The 18,224-nt window shown below is 40.5% G+C and overlaps 1 protein-coding gene across 4 annotated transcripts in view; it reads right to left on the reverse strand.

Moving 5' to 3' along the window:
* BLTP3B (bridge-like lipid transfer protein family member 3B) overlaps positions 1–18,224 on the reverse strand; it is a 110,125-nt gene that overhangs the window by 88,268 nt on the left and 3,633 nt on the right. Inside the window, exon 2 of one of the 4 annotated variants that reach the window (XM_006141377.3) lies at positions 5,873–6,020. The exons of the other annotated variants lie outside the window; for them this stretch is intronic. The gene's annotated coding sequence lies outside the window, so the exon portion shown is untranslated. The remainder of the gene's footprint in view (positions 1–5,872; positions 6,021–18,224) is intronic. 4 annotated transcript variants of the gene reach the window in all.

Genomic DNA, 18,224 nt, shown 5'->3' on the forward strand with positions numbered 1-18,224 from the left:
ACTACCCCTTACCCCCTTTACTTCCTAAACATCCCTCAATAAATACGCATGTCTTAATAGCCACGGGGCTGCAGCCTAGAGTTCTGCTCTGGCTGTGGCCGGCTGAGAACATGCTAAGAAGCATTGAGGTCTTAGTCTAATTTTTGTTTCTGTTCACCTGCGCCACCTCCTATGAGTCAACCCACCCTCACCGAGACTGGACCCTGGCAGTAGGTGTACTGAGGCATGAAGGCCCTATTTGGGATGCTTATCTGCCTCTCTCTCTCTTTCACACACACACACTCACACACATTCACACTTGTAGAAGAAATACGTTTAAGAAGAAGAATCCTAGTGCACTTAACTATTTAATGCATACTTGGTTTCTTCATCTATAAAATGGGGATAATACTAGGTGGCTGAGAAAGTTATGACATATTTTTCTGTTTTTCTATGCAAAAATGAGCCATGACTTTCCCGGCAACCCAATAGTAACTGTCGGGCCAGTGGTTACTATTGTTCTGGTGGTCAAGGCAGCTGGATCCCACATGGCCCACCAGGCAGTTGGAGCCCCTATCAGGTGACTTGAGAAACATTCCAGGCACAGGTGCATCCATGCCTAAAATCTCAAGAGGAGAAAGAAGAAGGTACTGTGGCATGGCCATCCCTTCCCTGGGGAATGCTTTCTCACTCTCCTCCCTTCTGTCTCTCTCTAGGGAGCACACACACACCCTATAGCAAATTTGCCAGTCATTCATCAGACTCTGGAAAACTTAGTCAAGTAAGAATAGCTACTGCTTTCAAGGATCTCACACAACAAATCATTGTACATTACCATTTTACTATGTGTGCCAAGTGCTGTGTGATAGATCTTACAATAAAAATGAAACAGTATGGGATCAGCAGTTAGTGTAAAGGCTATGTCGCTGAACTCCCATGTAGTCGACTGCGGTTCGAGTCCCAGACCCGGTGGCTTACACTCACACCAGGTGCGTGTGCGTGCATGCCCAAGATCCCGAGAGGAGAATGGAGGAGAAGGGATTGCGGCATGGCCACCCCCCCTATGGGGGGTGATTTCTCTCTTTCTGTCTCTCTGTCTTTCTGGTAAGTGTACACACCCTATAGCAAAAACCTCTCCAAACCAACCAAACAAACAAAAACAAAAAAAAAAAGAAATGGTATAAGATAGAGGCACAGGGAAAGTGATCGATCATCAATGTTCTTTTTTTTAATTATTTATTTAATTTTATTTATTCATTTATTTACTTTTTTTTTTAATTTGACCAGAGAGAAAGAAAGAGAGAAAGAGAGAGGAAGCAAGAAAGCAAGTCAGCAGATTCAGGACTCGAACTGTGGTCAGCCATGTGGGAGCGTCCAGCACCCTAACCACCATGCCACCTGCTGGTCCCAATTTTCTTAATAGTAAAGAAGGCAACTTTGGAAAAGTCTTTAGAGCAGACAGCACATCAGCTATGGTTTGTTTGTTTTCTTTGTTGTTTTTTTTTTTTTTTTTTTGAGAAGCTTTCACTATAAGGCACATGCGCTCACCAGACAGACAGAGAGAGAGAGAGAGACAGAAAGCGAGAAATCACCCCCCAGGATGGATGGTCACGCTGCAATCCCTTCTCCTCCATTCTCCTCTCGGGATCTTGGGGACGCATGCACATGCACCCAGCATGTTTAAGTCACCGGGTCCGGGACTCGAATCGCGGTTGACTTCGTGGGAGTCCAGCGACAGCCATTGCACTAACTGCTGGTCTCGTGTCAGCTATGTTTTTAAGACTATGTTTTTGTCAGGTGAATAAGACAGAGTTGAGAAAGGAAGGGACTGAGCCAAGGGACATTCCAAAACTATAATAAAACAATAAACCTTGATAGTAGGTGGCTGAGAAATGGAGTATGAACCAGTTGGAACCAAGATGGCACTGAAAATAATCACTGCCTAACCTTCAAACTCATTATACCCTCACTGTACTGTATGAGCGTATTAAGTAACACTCCTGACTGTAGCATGAGTTATAATAACCATGACAACAACCAGCCTACCCAAATAAGGCAAGAAAATGGGAAGGACAGTGGATCCTGGATAAGCACTGCCCTTTCCTGAAAAAGTCATGAATAAACTGTCCCTTACAGAGCCTGGCAGTAAGCCAAGTCATACAACCCAAATGCCCACTGAAGTCTGGGGATGCCCTGCCTATGAGGCAGTCCTTCTATCTTTCCTTTCAGGTAACAATTCTCCCCTTCTTCTTGAGGATTGCAACTAGGGAGGCCATGAGCAGTGGCAGCTCAGCTTGATCCTGTCCCTAATGCTGTTCACTCAAAGAGGGAATTAAACTGTTCACCCATCTCCTCACATGAGACTGCTCCACCTACGGAGTAATCTACTCTGTATACTTTTCTTAATAAACCTGCTTTTACTCTCTCTCAAGGCTCATTCTTAATTTTTTTCCTGAGCAAAAAAGAAACCTTCCCACCCTGGGAGAAGACCAGCCCCCCAACAAATTGAGTCTCCCCAGTGATAAAGAGAAGGACATTTTAGAGGCAAAATTATGTTTTGGCTATAGGGTCATATCCAGAAGGCACATACATAAGTACAAAGCATTGAGTAGTTTGGAAAGAGATGATAATACCTTGAAAAGCCAACAAAGTCAGATCATGAAGGACTCTGTTTTCCATGCCAAGGAATATGGGTTTCACCCTGTACATCAGGTGTCGTTCCCACAGTGCCCCAAAAAGACTGCTCATAGTTTAAGGATATGCTGGATGACCCTGCCTCCACACTACCATCAGCTTCCACCCTCCGCCAATTACTGGCTCAAATAGAGGAGCTCTACTTTTGTCTATTTTAAGCAGTTGCGTTCTATTTTAAGAATCTTTGGACAGGTGCCAGCAGGCGGGCATGGTGGACACTCCCATATGGCTAACCACAGTTAAAGTCCCAGACCTGGTGGCCTACTTTCTCACTTTCTCTCTCCTTCTCTATTTATCTCTTTCTGGTCCAATTAAAATAAATGAATAAATAAATAAAAATTAAATAAATATTTTTCAAAAAGTACATCATTGTGGGACCAGCAGTTAGTGTAGTGGCTATGTCACTGGACTCCCACCTAGTCGACCGCGGTTTGAGCTCTGGACCCAGTGGCTTAAATTCACACTGGTTGCGTGTGCATGCATGCCCAAGATCCCAAGAGGAGAATGGAGGAGAAGGGATTGTGGTATGGCCATCCCACCTGGGGGGCGACTTCTCACTTTCTGACTGTCTCTGTCTTTCTGGCAAGCGATGTGCCCTATAGCAAAAACCTCTACAAAAAAAAAAAAAATCGTTGGACCAAAAACAAATTCTACTTAAAAAAAAAAAAGTAAAAAAAAAAAAAAATCTTAAAAAACTCAAACAGAAGTCATTAATATTCTGAGCAGGGCCAGTTGATGGCATGATGGTTAAGGTGGGTGGATCCCACATGGCCATCTGCATAGTTCATGTCCTAGACCCAGCTGCTTGAAAAACAGCTTGGCCACCAGTGAATGCTTGCTCAAAATCCACTGCCCCCACCAAAAAAGGGAGAAATGGAGAGGGGATTGTAGCATGACTTCCTCCAGTGGAGGGTGCCTTCTCTCTCTCTGTCTCTTTCTCTGGCAAGTGCACATTCACTCTGGCTAATTAAAAATAAATAAATAAACAAATAAAAGACAATATTTTAAAAGTCCACATTTTGGAAACATCTCTCTGGTTAACAGTGCCAAAGAAGTATGAAGCAGAAAGAATGACAACACTTGAAACAACTGCCACAAGAAATGATGAATTAAATCTGGATAGTGACAGCAGAGATAACCAAATCTTAACTGATATCTACTTTGTGCCAAACAATCTGCTATATCCTAAGTATAATCATGATGATAAATTCAAGAGTTTATTTTATTTATTTGTTTTTGCCATAAGGCACATGCTCTATGCTAGAAGGAGAAAACAGCCCCTAGAGGATTGTGGTCATGGTGCAATCCCTTTTTCATTTATCCATCCTGCCTTTATTTGGGGGAATGCACACACACACACACCCAGCAGACTTTTCAAGATGCTGGGGCCAGGATTTGAACCATGCAGATGGCCATGTGTGATATCTCCCTTAACAATGAGCCATGGAACCAACCCAAGAGTTATTTAAATAAAAAGGAATAATGACTAATTAAAATTAGAAGGTGGGCTAGTCCAATAGCCTGGTGGTAAAGGGAGCCAGATTCCACATGGCTGATGACAAAGTTTGAATCTTGGTTCCAGCAGCTTAAAAGACATGCCAGGCATGTGTGCATGCCTGTCCAAATTCTGACAGGATAGATAAATGGAGGAAAAGGGATTGCGACTTGACCACAACCCACTGAGGGGTGTTTCCTTCTCCCTTTCCCTCTGGTAAGTGTATATACCCTCTAGCAAAAAAATAAAATATGATATAACCATAAGGTTGGGAACAGCAGGTGGCATAATGGTTATATCACTGGACTCCCACGTAGTTGAACATGGTTCGAGTCCTGGACCTAATGGCTTAAATTTAGCTCGTGCTGGGCACATGTGCGTGCATGCCAAAATCCCAGAGGAGAATGGAGGAGAAAAGATTGTAGCATTGCCATCCCTCTCCCCCCTACCCAGGTGATTTCTTGCTTTTTGTCTCTCTGTGTCTCCGGTGAGTGTGCACACCTTATAGCAAAAGTTCCCCTAAAAAATAATAATAATAATACAGGGACCAGCAGACAGTGTAATGGTTACATCACTGAACTCCCACATAGTCGACCATGGTTCAAGTTTTTAATATAACTTTCCTTGACAGGAACTAAAACCAGTCAAAAATCAGAGACAACTAGTTTATCAACTGTCCCATTTCTCCTAGAGTAAGTGTGTAATGAGTTGCAACTCCACTCATGGTTAGTTTTTAGTTAACAATTTCTTACAAGACTTTTAGAATAGGTTCAAAGTACTTATGTGGATAAATTTCCTGAGGATGAGACATATTCAATGACAGGGCCAACCACTGCCAAAGTGGTTAAGGGAGCTAAATTTTACATAGTCGACCATGGTTAAATCTCAACCCTGGAGGCTTGAAAAACATCTTGGGAGCATGTGTGTGTGTGCCCAACATTTCAAAGGAGAAGTTGAGGAAAAAGGAATCTAGGGTGACCACACCCCATTGAGGGTGCTTTCTCCCTCTCTCTTTCATGTTCTCTGGCAAGCACACAAATATAAAATGCCCAATGATATTAGTTTCTAGATGTTTTCAGTGAGTGCTAAATTGAAAAGGATTCAGGACCATTTCCATGAATCTGACTCTATAACATAGTTGCTTTCCTTCATAATGAATTTTTAAAAACGGCAGGAGAGGGTAGAACAGAATGCTCTTCAAAAATGAATCTTATTTGTACTGCTGTTCATGAGACTTACTTCAATCTCTTTGATAAAAACTATAATTAACATTAAATACACAAAATAAACTCTTATGTTCTTCAATGATGAGAGAAATGATCAAAACATCCTCTTTATCAGAAGAGCCTTCATACCTAACTAATTACATTAGATATGAAGCCTTACCCAGTAAAAAGTAGATAAAACACTAATGACTATTTCCAAATAGCTAGCTGGAAGTTATAAAACTCTCTATTGCAACATCACAAAGAGCTGGTTGTAACTAAATGTGTTGCAGAACCTCATCTGTTACAAAAGACATCCTAAGAGAGGAATTAGGAGTCTTTGGCTACATAGTAAAGAAAATGAAATTGTCATCTGACTAAAATGATAAGAATTATCATTTTAATGATAAAAATATTCTCAAAATATCTTGACGTGGGGCATATTAAGTGTTTGCATTTATAGAAAGAAAAAAATAAAGACGGGGAATTGAAATATTACCTGAGGGCAGGAAATTCAGACAAAAGGTCCCTAATTCCTGGTGAAAGCAAGTAGTCAGCTGTCAGGGTTTCTTAGACTCCTCTGGTACTCATTTGGGTGATTATGCAATTCAGAGGGCACCAAGCTCCACCACAGCCAGCAGGGAACGCTGTAGGGAATGGGTACACAAGGGACACAGAAGGGAGCAAGTTTAAGGGAAGAAAGAGGAAAGGAATGATACGATAAAAAGATTTAGCTGTGATGCACTTTAAAAAAAGAAAAGTACAGTCGTATTTCACTCTGGATTAACTAAAGGCAAACGCTGCTTAAATTCTAAAATGAATTAACCACTTAGGATTTTCATGATTCTCTAGCATTAGTTTTACTACTACTATATTATACTCATATAATTATGGGGTTTTTTTAAGTTTCCATATTAAACTGTCAACAAAAATGTGATAGCTATGTTACAGAAAAGTTATACAAAGATGAACTGTACAAATTGAGAGCATTCAATAAGACAAGCAATCTATAAACACAAAGTTTCAAATTAGTTTAACTACCAAAAGTCCCAGTTAAAATTGTCTTCAATTCCCAGAGAATACTGACATATAAAATAACCTATGAAAAATAACCTACAAACCAAAGAGATATTGAGCAATATACTATTATCTATATACTCAAAAGTAAATTGGGGGAAAAAAAGTAAATTGAAGAACTACATATCTACCAAGAAAAAAAGTTTTTAATGTAACTTTCCTTAATATGAACTTCTAAAACCAGTAAAAAATCAGAGACAACTAGTTTATTTATGTCTTACATATTCTATATAAGTCAGAATAGTATCATTTACTTTTCCAGTCAGTTATTTTTATTTTTAAATTTTAGGTTTTTGTCATAGGGCATGTGCACTCACCAGAACGCAATAGAGAGAGAGTGAAGGAAAAGGAGAAATCACTCCCCATGGGGATGGCCACACCACAATCCCTTCTCCAGTCTCTTCTCAGGATTTTAGGCACACATGCACACATGCCCAGTGTAATTTTCAAGCCACTAAGTCCAAAACTTGAACCGCAGTTGGCCATGTGGGAATCCAGTACCTGAACCACCAAGTCACCTGCTGACCCTCAGTTAAAATGTTTTGACCATTACTATATACTCCAGTACGGTAGCATATGCTAAAGATAAAATGATAAACAGGAGCACAATCACTGCTCTTATCACTAAAGCACATTCAGGGTGATTCTGCCCTTGAGGACTACAATCTACAGAACTAACAGAAACAAAACCTTTGTTCTAGGGAACCAGCAGTTAGCATAATGGCTATGTTGCTGGACTCCCACGTAGTCGACTGTGGTTCGCGTCCCAGACCCAGTGGCTTAAAACTCACGCCAGGTGCGTGTATGTGCGTGCCCAAGATCCTGAGAGGAGAATGGAAGAGAAGGGATTGCGGCGTGACCATCCCCCCTGGGGGGTGATTTCTCACTTCCTGTCTCTCTGTCTCTCTCTGTCTGTCTGGCAAGTGCATGTGCCCTATAGCGAAAAAACCTCTCCAAAAAAAAAACAAAAAAAAACCTTTGTTCTAATAAAACAAAGCAATAACAACAAAACAATGATCTACAATATGTTTAAGTTCTTTAAAAAAATTATTATTATTATTTTACTTAACTTTATTTACTTATTTTAATTTGACCAGAGCAAGAGAGAGAAAGAAAGGGAGAGAGGGAAAGTGAAAAAGCAAGTCTCCAGGTCCAGGACTCAAATTGTGGTCAGCCATGTGGAGTTCAGTGCCCTTAACCACCATGCCACCTGTTGGGCCCAACAAGACTTTAAGTTCTAAAGGAGTTTAAAAAACGGAGACCAGTGAAGACTAGCCTAGCTAAAGCTGCCCACTGAAACTGTACTAACGCAGGGGCCAGAAGGTGATGTAGAGGTGAAGGCACTGGACTCCCACATGGTCTACCACAATTTGAGTTCTGGACCTGGCGGCTTGAAAATCACCCCCAGGAGTGTCTGTGTGTATGTCAAAAATACAAAGAGGAGAATGGAAGAAAAGGGACTGCAGCATGGCCATCTTCCCCAGAGGTGATATCTCACTTTCCCTCTTACTGTATCTCTCTGGTGAGAGCAGGCATCCTAGAGCAAAAAGCTTTAAAAAAAAGAAAAGGAAATGTACTAAGGCAGAATGAAGCCAGAGAGAAGGTAGCCTGAATGAAGGGGATGTACAAAATCTGGCTAGAGGCAGACAATAAAAACGAGTGGAAAAAAAAAGAGAGAGAAATGTAGGAGAAGAACAGTATTAGAAAATAAAATTGCAGCCAAATTTGGAATGACTTAAAAAAATTATCCTTAATTCCTCTGGTTAGTTGTCTTAAATATTTCTTTTGTACACATGCCCTAGTCAGACAAAGCAAATATAATAATTATTTTATACCTTCAATCTGTCATGTGTATGCTTTTATTTATTTTTTTTTTTGATAGGTTTTTGCCATAGGGCGCGTGCGCTCGCCAGATAGACAGAGAGACAGAGAGACAGAAAGTGAGAAATCTCCCCCCGAGGGGGTGGCCATGCTGCAATCCCTTCTCCTCCATTCTCCTCTGGGGATCTTGGGCATGCACACACACACGCCCGGCGTGAGTTTTAAGCCACCGGGTCCAGGATGCGAACCGCGGTCGACTACGTGGGAGTCCAGTGACATAGCCATTATGCTAACTGCTGGTTCCCTTTTAATTATTTTTTTAAAGAGATTTTTGCTATATGGTGCTTGCCACAGAGACAGAGAGACAGGAAGTGAGAAATCACCCCCTTGGAAGGATGGTCTCACAGCAATCCCTTCTCCTCCAGTATCCCATTGGGATTTTAGACATGCACTCACGTGTGCCTGGAGTGAGTTTCAAGCTACCAGGTCCAGGAAATGAACTGCAGTCAACTACGTGGGAGTCCAGGAGGTAATCACTAAGCCATCTGCTGATTCCATACTTATTTCTTTTTTTAAAAGAATGATTTATTGGTTTTTATTTGTTATTATTTTTTAATTTGACCAGAGAGAGAGAGAAAGGGAAAGTGAGGAAGCAAGCCGCCAAGTCTTGAACTCACACTACGATCAGCTATATGGGAATCCAGCACCTTTAACCACCACATCACCTTCTGGCCCCCATATTTATTTCTTTACAAGGTTTTCTGATATTTAGACCATCTCTGTTTCATTAATGTTACATAGTATTTTGCTTGAGACTCTCACAAAATTGATATTTTATCTTGAAATCTATTTATTCACCCATCTACCAGTTTCCAGAAGACATTCCTACATCTCAATTGTATTTGTCTATCTTATATAGTCTTCTGTATGTATTGGTAGAAAAAAAAATGAAATAATTTATCAATGGGAATTGAATAGAAATGTTTCTTAAAGATAAGCCTTACTTTTTATGAAAGCCCTGTTTTGTTGAAGACTTTTTGTATTTTATTTTTCTGTTTTGGAAGCCCCTTTTTATAGCACATCTGTTATATATAAAGTTGCATCACAGCATAAGTACAAATATGGGATGGAACTAAATTTAGTACATAAAAATGCTTTTACTAAATTTTAAAATCTAATCTTCTAACATTGTTTCTAAATATTAATTCCTAAGAATAAAATTTCACAGAAAAGATTTACAAATAGACAAGACAATACACATAAAGCTCATATTAAGCCTTAAAGGATAGGCTAATCTAGATTCAAAATTTACATATGACATTCATTTTGGCTGGGAGAAATCTAAAATAAATTTATGAATTATCAGGTAAACTATTAGTAGATATAATGCCTAAAATATCAAACTAACCATAATTATATTCTGCATCATTTTGGTTTCAGTCCTCAATTTTGCTTTAATAATTTGCTCTTGATATAACTCCTCATTTTTCACTCATCAATGTCTGGTTTTTAGCTGGAAATCAATGTGAAAGAAATAGTCACCTGGTCTATTTCACATATTTCCCTATAGTACACTTAGCAAAACAAACCCATACCTAAAAATTCAACTCACAATTACCTCTACAGTAATTATCTATAGAAAAAAAAAAAAGACCATTACACAAAAACACCATAACTGTCAGTTGTTGCCAGACTAAAACTTGTGTAGTCTAGATTAGAGAACAAAGAAAAGGAAGGGCATCTCCATTTAGATATCTAAATTTACCCAAATTTATATATCCAAAACCAAACTCCTATACTCCATAAACCTGCTCCTCCAGCAGCCTTCTCCAACTTAATTAATGGTAATTCCATCTATTCATTTGCTTATGTCAAAAACTTTGGAGTCATCTATTATATTACTGCTCTCTTCTCTCTCAATCCACTTTTTTTTCTTTTTCTTTCTTTTTTTTTTTTTTTGTAAATTGTCAGAGGGGATATGCACTTGACAAAAGAGACAGACAGAGAGGCAACACACCCCATTGGGGATGGTCATGCTGCAATTCCTCCTCAATTTACTTTTAGGATTTTGAGCATGCAAACACACATATACCTGGTGATTTTCAAGCTACTGGGCTGGGTTTTGAACTGCACAGTGGGCCATCTGGGATCCGGCCACCTTAACCACCACATTACTGGCTGGCCCTCAATCCACATCTTACCTAGCAATGAACCCTGGCTATACCTTCAAAATATATTTAGAGCCTAACTATCTCTACATTGCTTCTACCTTAGTCCAAGACAATCTCCCTTTCACCTGGATAGTTAACAATCTATTAGATGAGTTCCTGCTTCTGTCCTTGCCCTCCTATTATTTATTTTCCCACAAGGTTGCCAGTTATCCTTGGCTTAAAGCCTTCCAATAGTTTCCAATTTCACTGAGGGTAAAAGCCAAAGTCATTACAAAGCCCCACACAATCTGGCCCTTGCTTTGTCTTTGAGCTCATCTTCCTCTACTCCCTTTTTGCCCCACTCCATGGTATCTATATTTGATGGCTTCAATATATTTTAAAAATGACAAACAAGCTCCCACCTCTTGACCCTTTGAATTTGCTCCCACTACCTCTTTCATGTTTCTTCTCAAATACTTTCTCAATCCTTTCTAATCATCATATTTAAAACGGTAACTCCATCCCCAACTCAAAATTCCCTGAACTTCCCATCACACTTCTGTTTTATATCTTTAATGAATGACACTTAAACACAAACTGATTTTAGGCCAGCAGGTAGCATGGTGGTTAAAGTGGCTGGATCCCACATGACTGACCACATAATTCCATCCCAGACCTAGTGGCCTGAAAAACACACCAGAAACATGTGCACTTAAAATCCCAAGAGGAGAATGGAGAAGAAGGGATTATGGCATGACCATCACCCTTGGGGGGGGGGGTTGTGGGGACACGTTTAGAGAGAGAACCTGAGGTGTGGGGACATGCTCTGAGCAAACACCACGGGTTTTGAACTGCACAGTGGGCCATCTGGGATCCGGCCACCTTAACCACCACATTACTGGCTGGCCCTCAATCCACATCTTACCTAGCAATGAACCCTGGCTATACCTTCAAAATATATTTAGAGCCTAACTATCTCTACATTGCTTCTACCTTAGTCCAAGACAATCTCCCTTTCACCTGGATAGTTAACAATCTATTAGATGAGTTCCTGCTTCTGTCCTTGCCCTCCTATTATTTATTTTCCCACAAGGTTGCCAGTTATCCTTGGCTTAAAGCCTTCCAATAGTTTCCAATTTCACTGAGGGTAAAAGCCAAAGTCATTACAAAGCCCCACACAATCTGGCCCTTGCTTTGTCTTTGAGCTCATCTTCCTCTACTCCCTTTTTGCCCCACTCCATGGTATCTATATTTGATGGCTTCAATATATTTTAAAAATGACAAACAAGCTCCCACCTCTTGACCCTTTGAATTTGCTCCCACTACCTCTTTCATGTTTCTTCTCAAATACTTTCTCAATCCTTTCTAATCATCATATTTAAAACGGTAACTCCATCCCCAACTCAAAATTCCCTGAACTTCCCATCACACTTCTGTTTTATATCTTTAATGAATGACACTTAAACACAAACTGATTTTAGGCCAGCAGGTAGCATGGTGGTTAAAGTGGCTGGATCCCACATGACTGACCACATAATTCCATCCCAGACCTAGTGGCCTGAAAAACACACCAGAAACATGTGCACTTAAAATCCCAAGAGGAGAATGGAGAAGAAGGGATTATGGCATGACCATCACCCTTGGGGGGGGGGGGGTTGTGGGGACACGTTTAGAGAGAGAACCTGAGGTGTGGGGACATGCTCTGAGCAAACACCACCTGTGCTTTTGGGGTTTGGCGGAACCTTGTAACTTGTCGTTTCCTTGACCTTCGCTGCAGACAGAGCCAAGTGTGGAAATTGCTAGGGGTGTACCAACAGACACATATGATGGACTTCAAAAAACATCTTGACCCCAATTAGCAAAGTCCAATCCCTGCTCTGCATCTGAAAGGTTCTTTAGCCTTCTCTGGGTGTGGTGGTGCACTCCTTATGGAGAAGTTCTTTACCTTCTTCCCCACACCTACAGCTAGGTTTCTCTGCATTAGAAAAGATAAGACTTTCTCTTGATGGGATTATCACCAAGGGATACACCTGGTCCAGTATGACTAAGCCCTTATAGATTTGCTAACTGCTTCTTATTGTGTGTAACCTGGCAACAAATTTATGAAGTGTCATGAAACATAGATGTGTAATGTCTCTTTGTACTATAAATAAAGAAGCCCAGTTTGTCTGGGTGGCTCAAGCAGCCGCTCAAGTACAGCACAAGTTGCTTGGGCTACCTAGGCTCAGGCTGCCTGTGTCCATGTCTACTCTGTCTCTTTATCTCATTCTTTCTAATCCCCTGGTCCTCCCAAGATGGAGGGCTTTCTCTTTCTCGTTCTCTTTCTCTTCCACACCAGCAGCCCTCTGATCATGATTCAGCTAGACCCAAGCCCTGGGGTGGATGCCGACAGGGAGTGACTTCTCGCTTTCCCTCTGTTACTCTCTTTAAGTGGACATGTCCTAATAACAAAATTAAAAACACACACGACTGTTTTTTTTTATTATGTATTCATTTATTTATTTACTTATTCTACCTTCTCTGGTGAATTATATAAACTCCATGAGGGCAGGGATTTTTGACTATTTTATTCACTGCTATATCCAGAGCACTATGAAGCAGTACCTGTTACAAAGTAGGCACTTAGTAAATTACTTGTTAAATAAACAACTAGAAAGTCTAATGTTAAAATTCACATTTTGAAATCAATACTGTCCATTAAGTAACAAAAGGTTACTTAAAAACAAAAACAAAAAACTCATACTGGCCCAGCCACAGTAGTACAATGAAAGCACCACCACTTGGGAGGCTGGAGGCCACATGGCAGACCTGGGTTCAGCTGTCAGGCCAACCTGAACATGCCAGGTACACTTGTACATGACTATAATCCTAGCCAATTGGGAAGCTGGGGCAAAATAATTAGACCAAGAGATCCTGTCAAAAATACCTATCTCTGTCTCTCTCCCTCTCCTAATCCTTCTCTCATTTTACATCTCTCCCTCTCATAAAAGAAAAAAAAAACTAATAAAATAAATTTATCTATAATCCAAAAAGCAATATCCATCTCATTTCTTCACAGTTGTCTAATCCAAATAAACAAAATCTCATGAATTTCATATGGTAGTACAGTTTAGAAATTACTTATAGTGTTCCTACTTACGCTTCTTATATCAAATTAAGAATTGCTTAATTTTCCCAAGAGCTGAACCATGTCTTACTCATCTTTGTATCTCTTACACTCACTGTGTGACATACATGAGGAAATCTTCAAAACGTTCACTGGAAACACATAATACAAAAAAGTATGCGTTGATTTAAAAAAAAATTAGTTTTCAAAATAAACTAATTTTAATTCCACTTTGCTATGAACTTTTAAAAGTCCCCATAAGAGTACGAGAACCCAGAATACATAACTTCTCAAAAACGATTTACTGAATTTTACCATAAAACTGAAAGATTCAGATAGCTCATTTTCCAGGACCCCACTCCCTGCTATGGTAGGTACTCTGCTCTTCCTTCCCTGTCTTAATAAACTCTTTTTGCTGGGGCCAGCAGGTGGAGTGGTGGTTAAGGGTGTTGGACTCCCACATAGTGGACCACACTATGGGTACTGGACAGGCGGCTTGCTTTCTCACTTCCTCTCTCTTTCTCACTCTGTCCCTCTCTGGTCAAATAAAATAAAGTTAAATAAGATTATTCCTAAATAAAAATAAAATAATAATAAACTCTGCTTGCTTACTACCCCTCCCCCCAAAAAAAAAGATGAAGGATGCAGGAGCTAGACAGTGGCTCTGCAGTAAAATGTGATGCTCTGTGAGGCAAGCCCACGTGGGGCCATTCCTCAGAGACAGCCCTGAGTATGCCAGACACACATGTGCCCATGATCCAAGCTGGCTGAATGTGGAGTGAATCACAGCATCAAGATCCTGTCAGAGGGAACCAGCAGTTAGCGTAATGGCTATGTCGCTGGACTCCCACGTAGTCTACCGCGGTTCGCGTCCCGGACCCGGTGGCTTAAAATTCACGCCGGGCGCGTGTGCATGTGTGTCCAAGATCCCGAGAGGAGAATGGAGGAGAAGGGATTGCGGCGTGACCATCCCCCCTGGGGGGTGATTTCTCGCTTTCTGTCTCTATGTCTCTCTCTGTCTGTCTGGCAACCGCACGCGCCCTAGAGTGAAAAACCTCTCAAAAAAAAAAAAAAAGATCCTGTCAGAGGTTTCCTTCTCTCTGTCTCTATTTCTCTTGCTCTCTCAATCTGGTGGAGGCTGGAAAAAGTGCAGTTATCCAGACCCTGTCGGGAGTGCTGTCTCTCTCCCTCCTTCCTTGTCTCTCATGGTAAAATTAAACTTTTTTTTGTAAAGTTTAGGATAAAAATAATTAGCCCACTAATAATAAATTATCATTTGAATAAATAATCTCTTGCAGCCTAAATAATCTATGTTGCAGTTCCTTTTAAGAATGTTCAGGGCTGGGCCAGCAGGTGGCATGATGGTTAAGGCGTTGTACTCCCACATGGTTGACTGCAGTTCCAGTCATGGACTTGGTAGCTTGCTCTGTGTGTGTGTGTGTGTGTGTGTGTGTGTGTGTATGTGTGTGTGTGTCTGGTGAGCACATGAGCCAGTAGCAAATTAAAAATAATAATGATGATAACTAAAATTAAATAATTCATTTTTTATTTGTTTTGGGGTTTTTTTTGGAGAGGTTTTTGCTATAGGACACGTGCACTCATCAGAAAGACAGAGAGACAGAGATAGAAAGCGAGAAATCACCCCCCAGGGGGGATGGCCACGCCACAATCCCTTCTCTTCCTTTCTCCTCTCAGGATCTTGGGCACACACGCACATGCGCCCAGCATGAGTTTAAGTCACCAGGTCCAGGACTCAAACCACGGTCGGCTACATGGTAGTTCAGCGACATAGCCATTACGCTAACTGCTGGTGGATAATTCATTTTTTTAAAAAAGAATGTTCAAGGCCAGTTGGTGGCACAGTGGTTAGGGTGGCTAGATCACACATGGCTGATTGTGTGGTTTGAGTCCTGGACTTTAACCAGGAGCATATACATACATGCCCAAAGTCTTCAAAGGAGAATGGAGGAGAAGGAATTGCTGCATGGCCATCCCCTCTGGGGAATGACTAAAAAAAAAAAAATGGAAAGAAAATGTTCAATAGAGGGAAGACTATAAACCTAACAGTAACCATCTCTAATGAATGACATGTGCTTCAAATCTCAACAACTTCAACAACTTAGTTCTATGGCCATATCTGATAGGTTATGCTAAATCTGGCCTACTTCATCTCTAAAATCTTAAAACTTCAAAGCCTTCAAACCTTCCACCTCTAGATAGCATTCCCAATCCTTTGATGGGTATTTCTTTTTTTCTCTGAGCCTACTGGCTGCTGCCCTTTCCCTTCCTTCTAGCCTAACCTAGAGGCCTGTCATTCCACCAACCTTAACCCCTCCCTAACCCTAACCTCTCTTATCACTTTGCCATCCAGTCACAAATTCCTCCAAGTGCTCCACTCTTCCTAATCTCCATACAAATATTCTAAACATTCAACAATCTTAGGCCATCCTCCTTTCTAATTTTTCTTTTCTCTTCGTTTCCAGAATAAATTATGTTCAAACTGTCAAGTATTTTTTTCTTGTTTAGATCCCAGGAGCTGGCCTGGATTCAGTCCTTTTCCAATCTGGTTCTCCAACCTTCCCATACATTCTGTGGGACAATATCCTTCTCTTACATTAGTTTCCAACTTAACTTACTCAGAGTCCATCCATAAATGCTGTATCTCCACCTCAGATAGTTCTCCTGAACCCCAGACTCCAAAAAACAGATTTTAGCTGGAACCAGCAGTTGGTGTAATGGCTATGTCACTGGACTCCCATGTAGTCACTGCAGTTCAAGTCCCAGACCCACGGATTAAACTCACATCGGGCACGTGTGAGTGCCCAAGAGATCCTGAGAGGAGAATGGAGGAGATGGGACTGCGGTGTGGCCATCTCCCTTGGGGGATTTCTCACTTTCTGTCTTTTCTAGCAATTGTACGTACCCTATAGCAAAAAAAAAAACCAGATTTTCGTAAATATCATGTATCTCTTTGATCTTTACTAGTCACTCCCCACCCTCAAGAATATAGTTCAAGTTCCTTCATATAGCAAATGCGGAACTTGGAAATCTAATTTAATTCAGTGCATATTAAAGACAACAACAAATAGAGCAGTAAGCCTAATTCAAAATAATTCTCCCATAACCATATCTTTGCTATGTAACCCTCTGCCATTGCTAATTGATCCACGGATAGACAGAACTGGGCCACACAGATTCTGTCTCCTGGGAATTTGAAATTTGATAGGAAAGATCAGAGACTGAGAGTTAGACAGCACATCTTCCTAAAGCTGTGGTTTTAGACCAGGAGCAATTTTGTCCTTCAGGGGATATTTGCCAATAGCTGGAGGCATTAAACATCCTACAGTATACACAATAGCCCTTCTCAAGAATGACCTAATCTAAAATGGCAATAGTGCTAATGTTGAGAAATCCCAGGTTGAGAAACCCACTCTAGGAGGAAAATCCAAAAATTCTTCCAATTGAGATCCTAGAAGGTAGTTGGTTCCTATCCTTTCTGGTTTGGTTGTTTAGATTGTCCTCTGATTATGTGATTCATCCTAATAACTACTACATTCTTTTTATTTTTTTCACTGACTTAAACAAAACACATTTCTGTTGTTTGCTGACAAAATAACCTTACCTAGCAAAGTACTCCAGCTCAGTCATCTGAAATACCTGTACACTTTAAATCAGTTGCTCAACGTCTGAACTACCGACATTTATACCAGATAATGTGTTATTGTGTGGGACTGTGCTGTGCATTGCAGGGTGTTTAGCAGCATCTCGGCTTCTACCCACTAGATGCAGGTAGCACCATGCCCAAACATTGCCAAATGGCAAGAATGACCCTTGTTTCATAACTATTGCTTTAAATTATACAGACTCCACCCACATGAGGAATATGTCTGCCTTGCCAATACGCACTCCACAGTAAACCTTGTGCTTAGGACAGTATACTCCGAACCTAGGAGAGCAAGGGGTAGAGAAACATTTGTACTGAATTTTCCCTATCATTTTCAGGTTGTGGCTTAAATATATGTCCTCTTAGCCTTTGCATACACACGCCTGTGCACACATGTATACACACGCACACAAAGTAATAGGTCCTGATTTAATTAAATGCCCCCTTCATCCTTGCACATCCACCTATACACACGTACACATACACACACAAATAACAGTAGGTAGCTCCTACTCTTATTTCTGTTCTCACATTTGTTATAATTTTTCTTTAAAACTTTCCATTCCCTTGTGAAACAGACACCTAGAAAATCCTCCAAAATATATTTTGTGCTGTTATAGTTTGAAAGATCAGGGTAATTTCTCTTTCAGAGGCTCTTCCTGTTTCACTTCTCTTTTAAAAATGTAACAACTCTATCCGCTCCCTGCCCTAGAAAACAAAACTTGTCTTCATTCCAGGTTAGTCAAGTATACATAAACTTTTTATTAACAATTCAAGAGATGTCTGGAATATTTACTAAAGAATTAGGTGTAAAACAAGTATAAATAGTTCACAAACAATCCAGCATTAATCAACTTAAAGCATCTATTAACCTTTTAAGAACAATTCCTTACTTTCATACTTTCCCAATATTGTAACTTCTCTAGTCCCTACAACTGAGCAAAGGTAGGTTTTTGTTTGTTTTTTTAGGTTTTTACCATATTATTGTCTGTGTGCTCGCCAGAGACAGACAGAAAGAGACAGTGAAAGGGAA

The sequence above is a fragment of the Tupaia chinensis genome, unplaced genomic scaffold (assembly GCF_000334495.1).
Source record: "Tupaia chinensis unplaced genomic scaffold, TupChi_1.0 Scaffold000054_1, whole genome shotgun sequence".
In the NCBI taxonomy this organism is placed as follows: Eukaryota; Metazoa; Chordata; class Mammalia; order Scandentia; family Tupaiidae; genus Tupaia; species Tupaia belangeri.